The 20,963-nt window shown below is 45.7% G+C and overlaps 1 long non-coding RNA gene across 1 annotated transcript in view; it reads left to right on the top strand.

Annotated features, from left to right (window-relative positions):
• Positions 1-20,963, top strand: part of LOC309515731 — a 606,047-nt gene that overhangs the window by 403,083 nt on the left and 182,001 nt on the right. The window lies entirely within an intron of this gene.

The following is a 20,963-nucleotide window of genomic DNA, read 5'->3' as shown; positions in this document are numbered from 1 at the left end:
CTGTGGTTGTGCTATGCCTCTACCACTGTGCTTTCTGCTAAAGGCTACTGTGGAACAAAGGGACAGGTGCAGCTGTCTGTGGTTTTCCTAGAGACACAGAATCATTCCGCATCCAACTCGGGACAGGAGACTTTGGTGGGCATTTTCCAGCCATGGTCAATTACCAAAGACAGCTCTGCATAATAATTTTTTGTTTAAAAAATGCTTGTGAAGAAATAGGTCTTGCTTGGGTAAGTCAGAGCAGATTGGGAACTGCTCCAAAAACTGGAGAGGGGCAGGAACATAGCTCCCAAGTTTACTGGGTTGGCTCCCAAGCAAATTCACCTCCGCCGAGTGGTTGGAAGATAAAATTAATGATGGTGAGAAATCAAAAGATACTGGAAAATTATTCCAGCCGAATGAAGGCACGGAGCGCTCTTCAAAGAGCTGTGCAGCTGAATGCAGAGTCCTGGGGTTCCTTCGAGGGGGCTATTAGGCCTTGTTTATGAACTGTGGTTACCAAGGTGCATAATCTGAGCAACTTGCTCTTGGACACAGAAAGGAGTGTCAGACATAGGATTAGACTGCAGGGAGAGCGTCTTGGCTCCACCGGCACCTATGGCAAAACACCCACTGATTGCAAGGGAACCACAGTTTCAGCCCTGCAGGTTTCCTGACTTCTGATAATTTAGCATCCAAAAAAAGAAAGAAAGAAAAGTAGACAGAATGACTCTGTTCCAGGGAAAATTACGTGCCCATATACATTTGCAGTAAGTAGGCTGGCCCACACAAATTGATGGTTAAAGTGGGATTGAGCATTTGTTTCAAAGTCTCACAATTCCATGGTGGTTGGGTTGTTGTTGTTGTTGTTGACCAGCTAACCAACAGCATAAACAGGACCTAGTAGAAACGCCATGGTAGCTCTTGTTAGACTTTTGTGAGATGTACTGCGCCATTTTCAACGGGTTGCGTCGCCAAAGTTCTTAACTATCTGGGTCAGAAGGTGAGTTTGTTTGGCTTGTAATACTTGGCTGCACTGTGGCTCAAGAAGTATTTCTTCCAAAAATCTTCCCTTCCTCAGAATGTAAAAGGAACATAGGGGAACGGTCAGGGAACTGACATCAGAGCGAAAGGAGAAGGAGAGGCTCCCCGATTCTGCAGGAGAAGGTACCAGCACCAGGGGGAGACGCAGCTTGGTAGAGGGGGAAGGAAATTGGCGTAACACCAAGGATCCAGGAGGGCAAATGGGGGGAGCGGGGGAAGAGCTCCGGGATTCTTCCCTGGACATCAGTGAGGAGAGCACTGGTCCTCCACTACCCACGCCCTCCCTGCGCAGAAGACTCCCGCGCAGTGAGAGGTGGAGACGACTGGGAGTCAAACAGCTTTTATGCTGGGAAAGGTTTAAGAAACGCCCACAGACAGATTCTGCTAGCGACTGAGGCAGCCACACTGAGATGGGCTGTGCAGTCAGGACGGTTTAACCCAGGCAATTAAGCTCCCTAACGGGGACAGTTTACGCACGAGTAACTCAGACCCACTACAGGAACATAGGAAGATCCTCTATCCTGAGTCAGACCATTCGCCATTTAGTATTGTCCTCACAATTCTCCATGGTTTCAAACAAGGGACATTCCCATCACCACCTGGAGATGTTGATTCCATTGTATCGTTAGCAGAGTAAAAAATTAAACCCATTACAGGAATATATATATATATATATATATATATATATATATATATATATATATATATGCTTTCGTAGATTTTCACGGGTACAGGAATGCAGGTTTTGGTGTCTTCGGGTGTCTTCCCGTGTAAGAGTCGGGGTGTCTGTGCGACGTTTCGACGAGGTCTCACTCGTCATCTTCAGGCTGGTGCTTTCGGCTTCTTGTTACTGGAACAGAGCAGAATCTGGTGTTTGAGTTCCTATAAATACTGTTGAGGGGTGTGGAGGCTATACACCACACCCCTCAACCCCACAACCCCTCAACCCCTCAACACCAGAACGTTGGAGGCTATACACCACACCCCTCAACAGTATTTATAGGAACTCAACACCAGATTCTGCTCTGTTCCAGTAACAAGAAGCCGAAAGCACCAGCCTGAAGATGACGAGTGAGACCTCGTCGAAACGTCGCACAGACACCCCGACTCTTACACGGGAAGACACCCGAAGACACCAAAACCTGCATATATATATATATATATATATATATGACAAAAAACACTAGGAAATGAAAATGCAACAATGTGCTAAACATACTAAGAAAAAAATGGTCTTCAGAATGGCTTTATGGACAGCCAAGGTAAGCACAAAGCAGAGTGGAAAGCATAAGGCAATAAATGAAAAGGGGAAACATCCTCTTGTTGAGCAGGGATTTGGGGGGGGGGTTGTTGTAAATGGGGGGGGCAAGACTCGGACCAATCAGTCAAACAAAGTCTTATGTCATAAGTATTGCCAAATAAAGTCATAACTTCACTGGAATAAGTGGCTTCATATGTTGTTTGTTCATGTGCGCCACAAGTGGCAGCAAATCTATCTGCAAACACTATCTGTTTTTAGGCGCTAGGCATTCCTACTCACCCAGGCCTTTGGATCTTGATTTTATGCTGATGTGTGTGTGTATATATAGATTGCTTTGTACTTGTTTTTAATGCTCATTCCTTGAGTTTAATCTCTCTCTTTTTTCCCCCTAAGCGACACAATAATAATAATTATCCTTGAGAAGCTAGCCTGGCTCCCTCCTTGTTGTCCTTCTGACAGCAGGTGAAGGACAAGCTTTTGGGGACTGGCTGTTCCAAATTTGTTGGTTTCCTTTAAGGAAAGTGCCTTTAAATAATGCTGTGCTGCTTTTATTGCATTTTAACAGATCTGTTTCTATATTTTAATTCTGTTGCAGCTCAGTTCCTTTTTAACTATTATCTGTTTTGTGATTTTAGCCTTCTGTATTTCATCCGTGTTGTTTTAATCTGTGTAAGCCACTTTGAGAAAGGGGGACTAACAGAATCATAGAACTGTAGTCTTGGAAAGGACCCCAGGGGTCATCTAGTCTAACCCTCTGCAATGCAGGAATCTCAGCTAAAGCACCCATGACAGATGGCCACCCAACCTCTGCTTAAAAGCCTCCAGGGAAGGAGAGTCAATAATATTTGTCTCCATTCCAGTATACGTGTTTGGGAGGTGGGCAGTGAATTTCCAAGAGGCTGACTGCTATGTCTAGATCCCAGGGGTTGGGGGTGGTGTTAAGATGGCACCATCAAGGCAGACGGGCCAACATGAATAGCCGGGAGAAAATGCTTGGAAAACACATGGGATTTTCCCTCCCAAGCTGATCCCAAATAAAACCAAAAGGGGTACAAAACATAATTAAACTTAAGTAGATTTTATAATAAAAGGAAAAAAAGCAAAAGCGGGGGAAAGCATATCAGCGAAAACAGAAGACAAATGTAAATGCTTTGGCTCAAGTGAAACCTCTGAGACATGTCTAGGGAAACAACAACAGAAATCGTAACTGCAATCCTATAAATCTACTCAGGAGAAGGGACAGTAGAATATGCGACTTGTTGATTCTCTCAGTTTCTTATTTTTCCAGTAGTAGTAGTAACAACAACAACAACAACAACAACAACAACAACAACCCCTTACAAAAATTCATCAGCATTGTAGTACAAATTTCTCCTTATATTTGTGTTTGTATTAGGGCTGTGAGCATTCCTTGGTCTCAAAAACTGCACTGTGAAATTTGGAGATGTGCAAATTCCTAAAGATGGCTATGTTCCAGATTGCATATTGTTTTGGGAAGTGCAGATTGGCCTTGAAATGTGGACTGAATTGAATTTCTGCTCCATCCCTACTCAGGAGTAAAGACCTACTGCGTACACTAGGACTTACTCCCAGGGAAGTGTGTCTAGGATTTCAGCCTCGCTGAAATGGTAACATTCTGTCCAGCTTGCATGACACCTTCCTCATAAGGGTCTCCTGCCTCTTTGTAGGTGGCATAGCAAAAAATGCTCTGCTCGTCCTTGCAGATGGACTCTGACTTGAAATACTTTTGTGTGTTGTGTGTGCCTGAAGGTGAAGAGCCATAGCTCAGTGGCTTAGGGCCCTCGTATTTACGGGACCACCTCTTCTGGTATGCCCCACGGAGGACCTGAAGGTCCATGAATAACCATAGTTTAGAGGTCCCAGGCCCTAAGGAAGTCAGACTATCCTCCACCAGGGCCAGGGCCTTTTCAGTGATGGCTCCGACCTGGGGGAATGCTCAGTCCCGTGAGACTAGGGCCCTTCAGGATTTAACCTCCTTCCGTCGGGCCTGTAAGACAGAGCTATTCCGCCTGGCCTTTAATTTGAATTCAGCCTGATCTTTTATTTCCCTTCTCTTCTCTTCTCTTCCCTCCCCCTCCCCTTTTTATGAAGATTACCCGCTCTGAGACCCCACAGCTAATTCTCCCCTGGCCTCCTCGCTGGCCCAAGTAGGACAAATTAGCCAGCTAGCCCTGGGGATTATCTAATGCTTATTAGATGGATTTCCCCTAAATTGATTTCTGAACTTTGAATTTTATTGTTATTCATGTTTTTATACTGTATTTTATGCTGCTTTTACAATTAAGTGTTTTAAATTTGTTGTCAGCCGCCCTGAGCCTGGTTTTTGAACTGAGAAGGGCGAGGTATAAATAAAAAATTATTATTTTAATTTATTAGTGGCAGAGCATCAGTCTTGCATTCAGAAGGTCCACTTTCAATCCCTGGCTCCTCCAGGTAGGGTTCTGCCTGAAAACCTGAAGAGCGGCTTCAGTGCAGGCAATACTGAGTTAGATAGACCAACAGTCTGACTTGGTGTATGGCAGCTTTCTAAGCAACTCCTTAGTGCAATGGGTCAGTGGCTGTTAACCAGAAGGTTGGTGGTTCGTGCCCACATAGGGACAACTGTGGGCAAGATTCCTGTATTCCAGGGGATTGAACCAGGTGACTCTCAAGGTCCCTTCCAACTCTACAGTTCTATGATTCTAAGGATCCACACCTTGCAGTTGGAAGGTTAGCTCCCAGCACCAGTGTACAATTTGCCCTGAGAACCCGGTCTCATTTAGGCATTTACACCATTTCTGTGATAAACTCTTTTGCCTGTGCCAACTGACTGCCAGAGACAAAGGAAAGGAAAATAAGGGAGTGAGCTTATTACTTTAATCTGGCATGCCCTGAGCTAGTTTGGAGGCCCTGTTTTCCCCCCATTAAAGGAGACACCTTCAATTAAGTGCTCTTGAGCTTGTAGCAATACAAGAGGGGTTTTCTAAACATCAAAGGGCCGGCTGCTAATTAGGACAACTATAATAACCTATACATGGGCAGCATATGTTTATTAATTAAAATTCTCAGTTTTCCCTCATTTCTGGAGTTGGCACATGGTTAGCTTCCACATGAACTGGAAATAATAAGAGCCACACCCCAGGGACGTCTTAGAAAGGCCTGCTGAAGTTCTTTCCCCAAGACTTTGCATTTCACATCTTTCAATGATCTTCCTTCCTTCCTTCCTTCCTTCCTTCCTTCCTTCCTTCCTTCCTTCCTTCCTTCCTTCTATCCATGCAAGCCCTGCTGCTTTCTAAAGCATCTGCACATTTGAAGCCAAGCGAATCATGGGAGGAACTGTGTCTTTGGCAAGGACAGATTCGTAGGCATTGGGACTCTGTGTTGATAACGTTCTGGAGGGAGAGAGCATTTCTTGAAAGAAAGAAATCCCTTAGAACAGGCTAAGGAACCTCAGACTCAGGGGCAGAAGGGGGGCCTCGAAGGCTTCTCTATGTGGCTTTTGGTACTGTTCTCAGCCCACACCATCTCGCCCCCTCCCCAGTCTTCCTTGACTGCTCCATGAGCACTTTCCCCTGGGTGGATGTTGTCCATGAACTCTGACAATGGCTTTTGCTTGTCCGGATGGAAGACAGAGATGTGTGTGGAAAGTAGCCTACTGTACAAAGGTAACATTTACTTTCTTTTCTCCACCCACCTTGGCATGTGGCCCTGCCCAGTGCTGGCATGTGGCCCCTGGAAGGTTACTCAGAAGGGAATGCAACCCTCAGGCCAAAAATAATCTTCCCCAACTTTGCCTTAGAAATACAGGGTGCTGTCTTATACCAGGGTCAGACTCTTTGTCCCTCTAGCTAAGTGCTCATCATTTGGGAAAATACCTCATGAACAGCTCCCCACCCTCAACATGATGGTATCATTCGCACACAGCCCTCCAACATGATGGTATCATTCGCACACAGCGCAGGGCACCCCCCTCAAGATGCTACAGCTATGTGTGCAGGTGGGGGGGTGGCAAATGGGTCAAGAATCATTTTTATTTATTTTTGAATGCATGTTTACAGGAGAGTTTTGGCAAGCTTGCTTGCTTTTTTTAAAAACTTCTCTTGCAAGTCCATTGAAATGGGTTGCGCCAACAACCTCTTAAATAGTTTCACAACCCCCCATGCAACTCTTTAATACTTTCTGGAAAACTTGATGTAACTCATTATCTCACCACTCCCGAAGCGCTCCGATTGTGTGAAGAAAACAATCGCACATTGACTGTAAGGGGAGAGTGAAAGGACTCGGGATATTGTGCAGCAGCAGGGAAATACATGTGGAGTCGATCATTTGGATTCCAGCTCCTGCTACTGTTTGGCTGCTTCTGTTTTTAATTTCTCTTCCCTGCCCCTTCCGTCCCCCTCTCAGATGTGAGAACGGCTGTACCTCTTTCATAGCTACCGCTGACGGCTGCCAGGTACTGTCTTCGATTTGAAGAGAATTGAGAAGTTAACGTTTCTCTTTGCCAAAATACAAATTTTCCAAAGAGAGAAAGGAACGGGGACTGCAACACACACACACCCTGCTTACAACTGTGGGGTTCAAGGCAGGTGGTCTATAGTGACCAAAATCCAGTGCTTTGGTACAGTCGTACCTTGGTTTTCGAACAGCTTAGTTCTCAAACGTTTTGACTGTTCTGGTTTGCAAACTATTTTTGGAAACTGAGCACCTGATGGGGCTTCCACGGCTTCCGATTGGCTGCAGGAGCTTCCTGAAGCCAATCAGAGGCCGTGCTTTGGTTTCCAAACCTTTTGGAAGTTGAACGGACTTCTGAGACGGATTCCATTTGACTTCCAAGGCATGACTGTACTGTAAAATCACACCGCACAGGTTTTTCCTGGGCTTCAGCATTTGAGGGAGCAAGCAGGTGATTGCTTTTTTGTTACCCCATAAAAACAATCCCTGAATATGAAACTTTTAACATTTCAGGGAAACCTAGAAACTTTCTTCATGACATGTTTACTTTTCTATGTGCAAAAAAAATGTTCTTTTTCATAGCAGGAAGGTTTCAGATATTTATGAGACTTCCCAAACTTGCAGTCTGAAGTGGTATAATCTGGAGCAAGGCCCACCATGTGTTTCTGCTGTATGTAAAGATCAGCTCTGAGTCCAAACTTCTAAGTTTCGTGTGAATTGCTTAGAAGGCACGAGAACTCTGTAGAGAGCCCATGACATCACAACTGGGGATGGAGGAGCAGTGCAATTCATTGTGCATTTAAACACTTTTCTTATTCACACTCAACAAGACAGTACATGAACTGAAACACAGTCTACGAAATTCACACTTCTCCGAATTTTGTAATGCAGTTCCTCAGACAAATAACAGGTACAGAAATCCATAGGCGGGAGTAAAGCATGAGTAGAAATGCATGTATCAGTGAAAATAGCATTAAAAACACATTATTTTGGGGAAAATTGCATTGCAAAAATTTTTTGCACTATAATTGCTGGTGAGTTTTCATGAAAACTCAGAAAAAAAACAGAAAAAAACCCCAACTGCAAACTGATGTGGAATTTTGAAGAACTGAACTGAAGAATGGAAAAATGAGAGAAACTGAAATTGACTGATTTGCCCTTCCCTAATCGTAACTCTACTTTTTTGCCCATGTGAACATCATTTGTTTTCTTGACCACAGGCAAGAAACTTAAAAAAAAAAAATCTACAAAGCATTTTTACTGCTGGGAAAACTGACAATTACAAAGTCAAGGCTTCAACGCCATGTTTATGGTGCTGCTGCTGACGCTGTGCCCTTTCATCTCTGCTACTCTTGCAATAAAATCAACAAGTGTGGCCTCTCCAAAAGTGCGGTGGGTCCACGGTGCCAAGACAAGGCATATCATTTGCTGCCGTGGCTGGATTTTGGGCAAACTCCTCTCTTGCCTTCCCTGGCAACTCTTCAGAGACGGCCTCTGGGGTTGTTTTGTATTTGGGCTGTTGCTGGTTTGGCGTCCCTTGATCGCCTGTCTCCTTGGACACAGCTTGCCTTTGTCTTTTTTCTCCGTGGCACGCAATTCCCCCGGTACAATTAGGACTCTTTCAATCGCTTTGTTTTCTATCTTTGGGCAGCTTAGCACATGGTGTAGTTATGTTAATTACATGTATTTAAAGTGCACGCATAAGACTTTTGGCTCCCCCTCCTTTTTTCCCCCTTTTCTGCCCTCTGGGACAAGCCTTTAAAATGAAATTTGACGTTTATCTGATGTTCAACTGGGGATGAGAAAACCCTCCAGGGTTGAGATTTGGCGAGGTTGGGCATTGTGGGGTTTGAGATCGCTCAAAGCCTCACATCTGTCTGCTGCCTGCATCACCCTCTGTGCCTGTTCACAGATCAGCGTAGGAGTTGTGCAAGCACCCATGACTGATCACTTCAGCCAGGCTCACGGGACTTCCTGGCAGGATATTTTATTCTTAGCTTTATTGTCCTAGCCATAGGCCATTACTTATTCATCCTGCAGCCGCTTTATGCTAACTAATAAGGGTGCGTGGGCACATGATTGAAATAGGCATACTAATCTGCCCATCTAATCATTTCCTTTGCACCTCACTCTTCCCTCAAAGACGCAAGAGTAGCATGCATGGGCTCCTTTATGAAAGAACTCATAAACATGTACATTGGATGGGGAAGGGGCCACAGTTTGGTGTCTGTGGGCATCACATTGGAGACTCCCATGTACAGACAATACCACACTAGATGGTACTGGGGGGGGTGTCTATGGCTAGATGGGACCACTGGGGTGCCCATGGGTCCCATGTAGCTAGATGGGGCCAACTGGGCAACTTCCCCTGTGTGTATTTTTTTTAGGATGGGGTGGATGTGAGAAGACAAGAGCAGCTGAAAGATGAATTTAGGACCAACAAGGTACCGTATTTTTTGCTCTATAAGACTCACTTTTCCCCTCCTAAAAAGTAAGGGGAAATGTGTGTGCGTCTTATGGAGAGAATGCAGGCTGTGCAGCTATCCCAGAACCTAGAACAGCAAGAGGGATTGCTGCTTTCACTGCGCAGTGATCCCTCTTGCTGTTCTGGCTTCTGAGATTCAGAATTATTTTTCTCTTGTTTTCCTCCTCCAAAAACTAGGCGCGTCTTATAGAGCGAAAAATGTGGTAATGCACTCTTCCAAGTTTCTGATAACTTAGCCCATCTGGGATGCAAGACTGCAGTCCAGCAGATACCAGGCCCCTATGAATCTCGGGGGTTTTGTTGTTTGTCAGTAATAATATGCCAGCAGCTTCTACTTCAAAGCACGAGGGCGATACAGATAATCTCGTGAAAGGTCCGCAGGATTTCAAGGCCGTTCCGGTGCCGGGGGATTATAGAGACAGCCGAAGTTGTTGACGGAGGAGGTATTGCTTGCTTGATCATCTCCCCTTTGATTCCTTTCTAATCAAATGCTGGCTCTTTCTTTCTAATTTCAAAAGGGGATTCTGTTCCACCCCCACCCCCACCCCCCCAGTGGTGGTGCAGAAGGATGGGTCGTGTCACACCACGGCCACTGCACGCTGGCAGAAAAGATGAAACATCGACAAATCTGCCTCCCTCTTCTCCTCCCGATGTCGGCTACAATGCTGTTATTCAGCCCAATGTGTCAAAGGCGGTGTAATGTAACCATTTCCAGACTGCCTAGGAAAGGTGGGATCTGCAAGCCATCTCTGGAGATTTCTTTCTTTCTTGAAAGCAGAAGAGCAAAAGGTGGGAGGCGAGGAGAGAAAAGGCCAAGGGCGACGAGGAGCATGTTATGAAGCCTAATGAACATGAGTTCCATGTACACAATTATCCTTGGAGCTGAAAGCCTATAATTTCCAAGGTGTGTCTCCCAGCAGGAAAAGGGAAGGGAAGGGATGCCTCCCCTCCAACCCCACAGATGCCTCGTCCAGCCCCTGCCAAGCATTGAGCACTGCTTGGCTAGGGGTCATTTCTCAAATGACAGCTCTGCCTAGAGAGCAGTGAAAAGTGGACCAGTTGAGTGGGACGGGTGTCTTCTCTTGGTGCTTCCGGGGAAAGGAAATGTGCCAAAGGAAAACCCAGGTGTCTCACCTGTGAGCTTCAAATGCAGGTATGGTTGTTGCATCTCCCAGCAAGGGAAGGGAGTTCCCTGTTGGCACATGCCCAGAGGAGTGCAGGAAGTCATTTGCACATTCACTTTTCAGTGCTCTCTTTGTGATCTTCTAAGAGCTTCCTGAGCCTCCTGTCCAAAATAAGAATGCCATTGATGGACTCTGTCCCTATTTCCTGTGCTTCCAGTCCAGATTTGCCTCCCTCCCCCCATTACTTGTCATGAGAAACTATGCCACTCTGTGGCACTGAAGCCCATTCCCTGTCAGCTTGGTGGGTCTCAGCCTTTGTTTGGCTTCTGGGATTTTGCCAGCCAGTGTCCATAGGTTTCAAACTTTTCTGCCCATCCCTGTGAAGAGGGATAGACAGTTAAACCCCTCTGAGTATTGTAGCTCTGTGAATTTTCAGCACCCTTAACAAGCTCCCACAATTCTTTGGGGGAAGCCATGACTGTTTAAAATGGCGTCATAAGGCTTTAAATGTATGGTGTGAATGTGGCTACCATCTTCTACATGGCAATGCAATGTTAGCCATGTAGAAAATTCAGCATGTATGAAATGGCTGCAAGCAGGATTGTTTCACATAGGTACTGAGCAATGAACATGCTCTGTGCATGCACAAGTATCAGATAACTGTCATGCCCTCGGAGAGCATCGTTGCAACGTATCTAATACCTGTGACACAACATGTCTCGATCTGCTCTTAACTAGCAAGGATTACAGTCGGATGGGTTTTTTCCATACTTTTCCTTTGTGGGCAATGCAGCAGATCTGCACATCTAGTAATTATGAAAGAGAGCATTTATTCTCATTGAAAACAGAAGCTGCATAACAATCCTGGGACTATGTTTGAAAGGAGGAGCTGAGCTGCTAGTAAAGAAGCATGTGAAAACAAAGCGGGAAAAGGTGGCTTCAGTTAAAGGTAAAGGTAAAGGGACCCCTGACCATTAGGTTCAGTTGTGGCCGACTCTGAGGTTGCGAAGCTCATCTCGCTTTATTGGCCGAGGGAGCCGGCGTACAGCTTCTGGGTCATGTGGCCAGCATGACTAAGCCGCTTCTGGCGAACCAGAGCAGCACACGAAAACGCCATGTACCTTCCTGCCAGAGCGGTTCCTATTTATCTACTTGCACCTTGACGTGCTTTCGAACTGCTAGGTTGGCCGGAGCTGGGACTGAGCAATGGGAGCTCACCCCATCGCGGGGATTCGAACCGCCGACCTTCTGATCGGCAAGTCCTAGGCTATGTGGTTTAACCCACAGCGCCACCCACGCCCCTGTGGCTTCAGTTATTGGGGGGCAAATCCTAATCCTCGTGGTGATGTGCTTTAAAAAAAATGCCCACAAATTTTGCAATTTTGGGATGACAATAGATTTTATTGCAAAACCCCGAAACACGTATTTCCATTTTACTTTCCATTTTACTTATATAAGAGATTCCCTCTGATTTCAGCATACTACACTTCCATAAAAATGGGACTAGGCATGGTCCCAACGAGAGAGGAACTATTCCCAATGCTTGGCTGCTCAGATTAACAACAGCTGGTCTTGGGGCTACGGAGATGCCCATGTTAACATGGTGGCTTGAAGGACCTTTCGAAGTTGAGTTTACAAGAAGACCGCATTTGCTGAAAAGCCTACACTGAGCCTTTGCACCAAACCACCACCAGAAACAGAAAGAGGCTATTCTCCTGTGGCTGCTGTAGGCAAGGCAAGAGTAACAAGGAGAGCTGGGGAAAGGACCTCCCACAGCACTGCTCTTCCAGCTCCTCTAGAAACAGACACTTCTAAAAGTTGCAATAACCTGGGTCAGCTAATTGCCATCTGCCCACTGAAGCCTATGAGATTCAAGGCATATGCTGTTATAAGGAAGCAAACAGGATGGACAACCCTTGGGAATCAAGGACCACATTCCCTGGTGGTGGCAAGTGGGGCCAATGTAATCAGTGGGTGGGACACTCCTCCTCTCTTCTCTCTCTCTGTCTCCTTACTTCATTTTCTCCCCTCCCCTCTCTGACACATATTTATTCACACGCACTTGCAAGCATGTTCCCCTTCATCCATCCACCCCCTCCTCCTTTTTATTTATTATTTTATATTCATTCTCTCTCTCTCTTCAAGGTTTTTTTTGGGGGGGACACATTAAAGGGGGAGTAGGGTACTCACGTTTTAGAGGGCAAGATATTTTAAATCATCACCCAATTATACTGTGTTTGCTAACTTTTTGTTGAAAAGAAGTGTATAAATATTTTGAGTGAGTGAGTGAGTGAGTGAAATACAGGCTACATCCGGTCTATTTCTGGAAAGGAAACTATCTGGGAATCCTATGTATGTTATTTCAAATTTCGTCATGAAAGTAACCTAGGATACAAATGTGATTAATAATAATTTTCAAGTAACATCTCATCATGATGGGAAGGAGAGCCCTTCGGCTGCGATTGGCAGTTTCCATTTACTTAGCCTAACACCATGTTTCCAAATATATCCTGCCCTTCCTTGTGAAATGTCATTTGCTGAGTTTCTGCATTTAAATCAGGGGGTTTGCGGCCAGGTCAAAACAGATTCTGCTACTCTCCACTTTGCTGAATATTTTAGGAAACAGGATTGAAGGGTTTAAAAAGATAGTGCCGTGTGTGTGTGTGTGTGTGTGTGTGTGTGTGTGTGTGTGTAAAGCAATCAAAAAGGTAAGACTGGATTAACATTTGATTACTACCTGTTTTACCAGTGTGTTTCCTGTGGGAAAGAAGACCCCTACAGAGAGTAGGACTGTTCCTTCTGCTCACCAGATGCAAGGAACACACTGGCAAAGCAGACCCAGCAGCAACTGCCTGTATGCCTCCTCCTCCTCCCTCCCTTCCTTGCTTCACAACCCCACCTTTCAACACTCCTGGATCATTCCAAGTGGTCCTGACCTAGAGTAGCCCAGGGCTGTTTCCACCCAGGGCTCATCCACATTTCCTTTTGCCCCATGCCCACTCTTTAAAGTGCTGTGTCCCAAGTGGTTATGCGGGTGGGTGTTTTCACCTCCCCGCGGAAACCTGTTCTTTACTGCTGAATTGGAACAAATAGCTTTTTGCTCCAATTCAACAGTAAAGAGCAGGTTTTCACAGTAAATGTGCCAGGGCAACAACAACAACAACAACAACAACAACAACAACCAAGTTTTTTTTCGTTCCGATGCCGGGCGGCGGGAGGAGGCTTCCCCCCCCCGCCCGGCATCGGAGCTTCGTTCCGATGCCGGGCGGCGGGAGGAGGCGTTCACGCCCCGCCGCCCGGCATCAGAGCTTCGTTCCGATGCTGGGCGGCGGGAGGAGGCGTTCCCCCCCGCCCGGCATCGGAGCTTCGTTCCGATGCCGGGCGGCGGGAGGAGGTCCGAGGACAGTGGGAAAGACGCGCTGCGCTTCCCCGCTGTCCCGGAGATTTCCCTATGGGCTGTCGTCTTGCGAAGCAAGCCCATAGGGAAATTCGTTTTGCGAAGCGCCTCCAAAACGGAAAACCCTTTCGTCTAGCGTGTTTTCCGTCTTGCAAAGCGTTCGTCTTGCGGGGTACCACTGTATATATATATATATATATGACGCGGGTGGTGCTGTGGGTTAAACCACAGAGCCTAGGACTTGCCGATCAGAAGGTCGGCAGTTTGAATCCCCACAACGGGGTGAGCTCCTGTTGCTCAGTCCCTGCTCCTGCCAATCTAGCAGTTCAAAAGCACGTCAAAGTGCAAGTCAATAAATAGATACCGCTCAGATGGGAAGGTAAACAGTGTTTCCGTGCGCTTCTCTGGTTCGCCAGAAGCAGCTTAATCATGCTGGCCACATGACCCGGAAGCTGTACGCTGGCTCCCTCGCCCAATAAAGCGAGATGAGCTCCGCAACCCCAGAGTCGGTCACGACTGGACCTAATGGTCAGGGGTCCCTTTACCTTTACACACGCACGCACACACACACACACACACACACACACACTGTTTTACGTAGGCTGTAAATTTCTCTGGGATGCCTCATAGGAAGCGATTCTGAAGTGAAAATAAAATAAATAGAAGTAGTTCGGACCAACGCTTCGGATTTCAGTGCCAAGAAATTATAGAAATGAGTGTGCATTGTTCTGATGGTCAATGACAAATCATTTATAAGTCACCTGTGCATTGAAAGCAGCCTGAGAACATTATGCAATCGTAATGAGCAGCATTATAGGGAGACAGGCCATTGATCCAACAGTCTCTAGTCTGACTAGAAGCAATTCCACAGCAGGTTCATAAAGAGCACTTGTCCAGTCCAGGTACCTGGGAAACCAGAAACTGGAGATACCAAGGATTTATCATGGGATGTCATGCACTGAAATAATATTTTCAATCTTTAAACAATGGGACTTTCTGTAAAGGCCGTAAAGGGAACTTATGCCCTTCCAGATCTTGTTAGGCTCCAACTCCCAGCAACTTCTGCTAACATGGACAGAAATGGTGGGAGTTGTAGCTTAGCAACACCTGGTGGGTCACAGTATCCCCATCCCTGGTCTAGACTCAAGTCTTGTTGCCCCTCAGCTTCAGGGAACATAGGATTTGAATGCACAGCCACCCGTGATACAACAGAAACAAAGCTACAGTGGTGCCTCGCAAGACGAAAAGAATCCGTTCTGTGATTCTCTTCGTCTAGCGGTTTTTTCGTCTTGCAAAGCAAGCCCATTGACGGATTAGCGGATTAGCACTATTAGCGGCTTTTAGCGGCTTATCGGCTTATTGGATCAGCTGATAAGCGGCTTAGCAGCTTAGAAAAAGGGTGGGGGAACCAGCAGGAACTCGCAAGACATTGTCGTCTTGCGAAGCAAGCCCATAGGAGATTCGTTTTGCGAAGCACCTCCAAAACGGAAAACTCTTTCGTCTAGCGAGTTTTCCATCTTGCGAGGCATTCGTCTTGCGGGGCACCACTGTATTAAACCACTGTACTACATTACTAAGCTATTTCTGGCCCGTTTTTGGTTCAGATGACCCAGGAGGGTGGTCTTCCAGGATACTCCGCTTATTTCAGGAAGAAATCTGAACTGCTCAAACTTGTTACTCTGCAGCTCAAACCAAAACAATCGAAATTCTATACAAAAGGAATGAAAATTTGAATCTAATGAAAATTTATGGAAACATGGCCACATTTATTCAGGCAGGTCTCCCTGAAAGCAAGTCACACTGTCTTCAATGAGGCTTGCTCATCGGCAAGTGTGCATAAGATTTCAGGGCTGTGCACCAGATTGGGACAAATCCTGCATCCCAAACAGAAGTGGGCTGGATTAGGTAGAGGTAGCCCCAGATTACCCCAGTCAGATCAGATCCAATGGGGGTGATCTGGGGATGTGGCAGCAAAGAAAGGGGAAGGAGCCATTCAGGCAGTTTGCATGTGTCTCCTTCTCCTTCCCCCAACATTTAATCTAGCTTTTAAACCCGAGTTAAACCCTTGCACAGCCCCCAAATCAGTTTGGGACTTGGATACAGGTTGTGTTGGCCCTGGAACATCCTGGGCTGGATTGGGGCCACTCCAAAGTGCTGAATTTAGACATCACTCAGATTGGGGGCCTAGCATTTACTATACAGTGGTACCTCGGGTTACATACGCTTGAGGTTACATACGCTTCAGGTTACGGACTCCACTAACCCAGAAATAGTGCTTCAGGTTAAGAACTTTGCTTCAGGATGAGAACAGAAATAGTGCTCTGGCGGCGCGGCAGCAGCAGGAGGCCCCATTAGCTAAAGTGGTGCTTCAGGTTAAGAACAGTTTCAGGTTAAGAACGAATTAAGTACTTAACCCGAGGTACCACTGTATTCAGATCGGAAAAGTGGTAGAGAATTCAGAGCATTTTGTTAAGGAGGATGCACAATCCCACCACAGACCCGCAGGATGTGTGGGCTGCTTCCTGCACTTAGAGAATTGTGCAGATGGAACAAACTTTCCTCCATTTGAAGGAGTGAAACAGCCCGAGCCATACCATGGCTCCACAAACCTATGGAGCACCATGCACACAATGGGAACGCCTAATTATTTCTCCGCAAAAAACCACAGTCAGCTCTTTCCAGACTGTAAATTAGATCAGTTCCCTAAAAGGCTCATGATCGGACCAAATTCTATTTTTGAGGGATTTGCATTTTTTCCCCTTGAGGATTCGGAGGGCAGAAAACAATGCTTTGATGGTCCAGCCTGACTTTCTCTGCTCTAATTCCCAAATTTAGAGGCAGCCTGGACGTCTCTGGCTCTGCCATACTTGGCTCAGACAGCATCAGACGACACCTGGTTCCAAACAGGAAACATGCAGGCCACAGGCTCAGTACGGACCATGCCCCCCGCCATAAATTAAATGCCAAGGGATGGCTAAACATGCAGTTAATAAAAAGGGCCGGGTGGAGAGATGCTTCTGACATCTGGCTCCAATCACGGCTAGACTTGGACTCCGGTGCCTTTCCAGTGGAAATGGATTCCAGAGTTGGAGGCTGCCCATTGAAACACCCGGAGCATTGCAAGCTGCTCTCCAGCCCACCCCACTCCAAATAAGAACATGACTGTCAAAGAGGACACAAGGGGGAAAGGCTTTCTTGGAGATAAGAGGGTCTTCCACATGTCACTCACACTGAAAGGGCTTTGGGGAGGAAGCGGACTGAGTCAAGAGAAACTGGAATGCCTACATCCCACTCAAGACTGCGCGCCAGTCTGCTAGGGATCACTTCAAATCCAGACTCACCACCTAAAGAGTATTTGTTCCTTGAAGTCTCCCCCTTCCATTTCCTTTTTAGTGCTGCCTTTGATGGGGGGGGGATAGCTATTTTCAAGGGCTCAAATAAGACTTGGAGGCAAAATACAGGAAGGTGACTGTTGGGGGATGCACAACAGAAATTTATAAAATTATCTGTGGTATAGAAAGATTGGAGGGAGATAGGTTTTTCTTCCTTACAATACTAGGAATCAGGACCATCCAACAAGACCGATTGGAAATGCTTCCTGAATTTATGGAACTCACAGGGATGGTACAGTGTTACATTTCTTGTTAACTATCATCCAATGTTGGCTTCTGCTTTACTTTGCAGTAAGGAATATTTTGATTAAGGAATGACAACCATCATACAGTGGTAATGAGGCTTCTTAATTGGCTGTTCAGGTACACTTTATGGTTGATCAAGCCATGTGGAAAGAGCAGAAATGCCTATTGTCACACTCATGGAAGTCGCAGATTGTTAAGTTTCCTGTCTCTCTCCTGAACAACAAAGAATCTTGCAGCAATTTAAAGACAAAGACATTTATGGTGGCCTAAACTTTCATGACCTACATTCCACTTCATCAGATCCATGAAATGTTCCCATCAATTGGCAGGCATATATAACTATGGGTGGACGGGGGGGGGGGGGGAGTTGTAAACAGTGAGGCCAAATGACAATGAAATGCAAAAGGTTGTCTGTGACAGTTTCCATTAACACTTAGATGTATGCAAAATAGGCACTGTGGCAACCCATTCACAATGGCAATAACTGGCAGTAACACAATCATCTTACCGCTAAGTTAATCACAACATGTAGTGGGACAGGAAGCCATTGTCTTTATTAATGCCCAAATGGATAGATTCAAATTTTCTCTTTCATATGCACTGGATCCTCTGGGAATAGTTCAATGCCTCTTTAAGAACTGGAGAGCAAATTTTATTCATCAGAGAACTGGCTGAAACTGTTTGGCAAATCTTAGTGCCTGCAGTCTTGTATCTAACAGTGTTGTGCCTTTATAATAAAATGCTTTGTTTAGAATCAGAAGTTGAACAATCTTAAGCAAAAACAAAGCAAAACAAAAAAAGTTCAGATCCTAGCTTGATAGTTTTAAGGAACATTTCGATGCTCTATAGACAGGCTGCAAATGTCAACGTCTTGTGCACTGAGGTCCCAGGAGTCTGACCTGTTCCTGGGATGCCACCAGAAGCTCATACGAACACACATACCATCTTCATCAAAAATCCAGACAGTAAAACACAAATATAATTTCCGTCACCGGTTTAACGATAGAGAGACAAACACACAGAGACAAAAACCTATGAGACCCCCCTATGGCTTGTGATTAATTTCTGCTTTCTTATCATTAAAGCTGCACCTAAGTCCCGGGCTGACAAGCAGATGCCATTGAAGCTGTTTATGGTCTTGGTTCATAAAAAACAAACAAACAGAGAGAGAGCTGCAAAGCATCAGTTGCCTCGATAGCACCACTAGCTAAATGTCATTCTCTTTCAAGCAGACCTGATAGAAAGCCACGATAAGCCTTCATGTAGGATGTTTTATTGAGCAATGTGTACTATTAGTAGGATTATTGCAAATTATTAATGACATTCTGTCTGTGTTTGAGGTGCGTGTGTGTGCATGTGTCTGTTTGTTTGTGACCAGAAGGTTAAGAGTTCAGAAACAGTGAGGGATCATGAAAATGTGAAAGATCTGGGAATAGATTTGAGATGGAGTGGAGGAACATCTTCTCTTCCAAAGAGTTTGTGCTGTTATTGAATAAACGGGGAGCAGTAACAGCTGGTGGGTGGGTCTGTGGTGCTTAACAGAAGTTAAGGAAGTTGGTGCAATGCAACTGCACCACTGGGGCCAATGCTAGGTATTTCTGCTGGGGTGTTTGCACCACACCAACTTCCTGGGCACGTTGCCCCTCTCTTGCCTGGTAAACAGCAGCAAATCAGCTGCCAGGGCTTCAGGTAAATGCCGCCACCCGACCCCACCATCTGCTGCCAAGGGATAACAAGTAGAGAATACTTCACAGTGATCTGAAGCCACAATCTGGCACATAGGTGCATTTTATCCCACAGAAATCAATAGGCTGAAGTGCACTTAACTCTGTGCCATAACTGGGACCAAATTGTTTAATTATACATAATCTGTTGCAAATGGTTTTGATGGTGCATATTATATTAAACTAGCAATCCTTTGTGCCTAAAATAGCTGTTTAATGGACAGCATGAATGAAGAGGTAGGGGGGGCACATTTATATGCCAGGATTTTGTGTGGGGGAGAGTGGGATAACCCTCCCCAAGCCATACTGAGTCTTCCTGGCAAATGCCCCCCGCCCAGTCATTTCTTCCAAAGCAGGCATCCTTCAGTTTGAGGTGTCTGAGAATAACTATTGGTGGACAGGGAAAGCTTGTGTTTTCCATACCACCAGCAATGCCATTTTGGGCATTCCTTTGAGAGGCATGTCAGAAATGGGAATTGGGGGCACCATGCTCTAAGGCACAGACCCCAGCAACTGTGGGAGAGTGCAGTCAAATACAACTAGCAAGCTAGTTGGTGCATGAAGGGGTGAAGGACCACAGAGCTGTTTTGCTAGATAGACTCAGCTAGGCCACACCCCCTTTCCTCCAAAGAGGAAGTGAAGGGAAGCCTTTCTACTTCCTCTCTCTCTGCTGCCATCATGGTAGTGTACAAATGTGAATGGTTTCATTGCAATGAATAAGCCAAGACTGTGCCCTTTAAATAAATCTGTTACTTGGGTCAAAGATGCTCTGGATTCCAAATTACTTGTGTCCAACAGCTAGTGGTTTGCAGATTTATTTATTTTTAATTGAGAGAATGCAGCACACTCTCACTGCCATTGCAGACAACACTTGTGTGTGCCGTGATGCCACCAAGGGTGCAAATTTCAAAAGGTGACCGTGTTTTGGTTTGCCTATTGTTTCAGAAAGTGCAAATTAGGTTTGAATCAAATTTCTCCTCCCTCCCTACCACTGAGCTCCACGCTCTTGGCACAACCCTTTACATTAAGGAAGGAGAAAGAAAAACACACATGCAGACTAATGTAAAGAAGTTGTGTCGAGATTTTTCCTTTTTTAAAAAAAACCACACAACCTTTGCATTGAGCCCCATCCCCATCTTTTCCCTCTAAAAGTACAGTGATAATGAATGTGCCCCATATGCCAAAGTAATTAGCTCACACTTCTGGAATTGCTGATGACTATATTTGCCTAAACTCTGCAACCATTCATCTTCCCTTCCATACATACAGCTGGCACAGATTATTCCTACTCAGTTTTGAGAAGTTTGCTGTATATATGGCTAAAAAAAAAAAGTTACACAAAGCAATCCTAAGCAGGTTTGCATGAAAGTTAAGTCCAGCTGTGTTTCAGGAGGCAAATGTGTGAAGGATTGCAACCCTCAATGGACTTTCATTTCTTCATTCATTTCTTTATAGGTGGCTCTTAAGTTTCAAATATATTATTCTGCACACCCCACATTCCCAAGTGGTGAGAAGTTCCATGGTCGGTCCTCTCCTCCCAGAGGAGAAACTACTGGAGATTTACTGCAGGTTGAGCATAGGTGTGGGCTGAGAATACAGTGTCCATGTTGGAAAATCCTACACATGAGTCAGACTGACACTGGCCAAGGAGTGTGCCTGGCACACAGAGCATCACCAATAGGGTGGGGCTCACTCTGCACATTCCTGCCTGCCGCAGCACAAGCTGAACACCCGAAGAGGGCCAACAAAGTTCACATAAAGGCTTTCACAGTCCAGTTGTCCAAGGATGAGCACTGCAAGTTCTGCTTACACATGTAACAGAATGCGCCTTCTGCATGTGAATGAAAACATTCACAGAT

The sequence above is a fragment of the Podarcis vaucheri genome (genome assembly GCF_965113315.1).
Source record: "Podarcis vaucheri genome assembly, chromosome: 12".
NCBI lineage: Eukaryota > Metazoa > Chordata > Lepidosauria > Squamata > Lacertidae > Podarcis > Podarcis vaucheri.
The sequence above is the reverse complement of the archived record's forward strand: the minus strand, read 5'-3'. Positions and strand labels throughout refer to the sequence as shown.